Source organism: Rutidosis leptorrhynchoides, chromosome 1 (assembly GCF_046630445.1).
Source record: "Rutidosis leptorrhynchoides isolate AG116_Rl617_1_P2 chromosome 1, CSIRO_AGI_Rlap_v1, whole genome shotgun sequence".
In the NCBI taxonomy this organism is placed as follows: domain Eukaryota; kingdom Viridiplantae; phylum Streptophyta; class Magnoliopsida; order Asterales; family Asteraceae; genus Rutidosis; species Rutidosis leptorrhynchoides.
The window spans coordinates 28,563,663-28,565,984 of record NC_092333.1 but is presented as its reverse complement, the minus strand read 5'-3'; positions in this window follow the sequence as shown (position 1 = coordinate 28,565,984).

Here is a 2,322-nt window from a genome sequence, read left to right as displayed (position 1 = left end):
TCACAGATATGATATCGTGTCCATTGCTAAACAGTTAATGTATAAAAGTGTCCCTAAAAATCTCAAATTTTTAGATTAAACATATTTAATTATTTCACTCATTACCTGTTTGAAACCCGATCAAAAAGGTTCGAAAATTATTTATTTTCTGTTCCGATTTATATGTATGGAGTACTAATACTTAAACTTAAAAAGGTAAAAATACTTTTAACAAATCTAAAAGCTTCGTAATCGATTTATAGTTCAATTTTTATTTCAATCCTTCATGAACATGTACAATATCTATATTAAAACTAACAAAACATCAACCGAGTGTTACCGACGTTTGCCAATTAAGCTCGAAATTATTCATTTTCCATTTACTCTCTCTCTATATATAATCAGTTTTAAATAACAAGTTTTATAACATAAATATATATTATATATTTTTAAACAAATAGATTTAATATTATTTTATATTTTTCCAAGTAGTATTTATATACACATTTATATACACACAAATATATATGTATCTATTTACAAATAGTTGTTCGTGAATCATCGAAAACAGTCGAAGGTCAATTGAATATATGAAACAGTTCAAAATTTTTGAGACTCAACATTACAGACATTGCTTATCGTTTCAAAATCATATAAAGATTAAGTTTAAATTTGGTTGGAAATCTCCGGGTCACATAACATATATTATGATTATTATGTTCTATATTTGTATTTGTATATTCAAGTTATGTATCATGAGGGTTTTTATAACTTCATCTTTATATAGATTATAGATAATATAAATATATCCAAAAATATAATATATATATATATATATATATATATATATATATATATATATATATATATATACAATTTTCTTATTTTTAATGTTAATATTATGATTATTATATTCTATATTTGTATTTAATATTCAAGTTATGTACCATGAGGTTTTTATAACTTCATCTTTATCTTTATTATATATTATTAAATATAATATATGTATGTTGTTTGTTTTTGTAGCTATCGAAGAAAAACCAATTTCAAAACAAATGTAGAGTGTGGACAAGCGAAGAAGAAACGTGGTTGGCTCTATGTTGGATCGATTATATTCGTCCAAAGATTATCTTTTTATTGTTAATATTATGATTATTATATCGTATATATTTGTATTTGTATATTCAAGTTATTTTTAACTTCTTATATAACATGTATCTTATCTTATTGGATGATTTGTTTATTTTTTTACATGTATCATGCTGTTTTTTATCTTTTTATTTTTTCCGCCTCGCAATTTTATTATTTTTAAGGTTAGTATGATGATTATCTTTAATATTAATAGTATTAGTCATCTAATGATATTGATAATGCTAAAAACAAACATATATTTCATAGCATTATCCCTTAAGAAAGACAAGCTTTTAGTTGCAATTGTTCTATTTACAAGTGATATTCGTTCAAATAATAAAAGGTGAAGATAAAAGACAGATTCGACGAATTGAAGACGCAAATGACCAAAAAGCTCAAAAGTACAAAGTACAATCAAAGAGGTTCCAATTATTGATAAGAAACGTCTCAAAATTACAAGAGTACAAGACGCAAAACGCAAAGTACAAGATATTAAATTATACACAAGGACGTTCGAAAATTCGAAACCGGGACCAGAGTCAACTGTGACGACCCGGAAATTTCTGACCAAATTTAAACTTTAATCTTTATATTATTCTGACAAATTAAGCAAAGTTTGTTAAGTTAAATCTCAAGAATTTTAAACTGTGTTCATACATTCATTATAACCTCGACCAAATTCTGACGATTCACGAACCGTTATATATAAATAGATATGTATATGTATATATATATTATAACTTGAGAATATTAATAAAGTATTAAACGTATAATACTTTACACGAGCGTATTTGTTTCAATATGATTTTCGACGAAATTAAAAAATATATTAAATGATTGAATTATCAGAAATATTGAATTATGATTACAAGTCTCTGTTGAGAGGTCCACTATGATTTGAGAAAATCTATTCCTCTTAACGATATTCAGAATAATTTGTAAAGCTATTTATAAATAAAAACAAAAAATGTCATTTACGAAAGTTAGACAAAAGTTAGTGGAGAATTGGTTTCCATAATATTCTATTAATCTATTTTCAAACGTACAAAGATGTTTTCAGTTTAAAAAGAACTTTATTATTAAAACGTATATAACTTTTATAAATATCTAGAATCACTTTTGACAACTCATTACTTAACCAGTATAATAAATATAACGATATTTATATTTTATTTCATTAAATATATATAACGATTTAAATTAGTATTATAT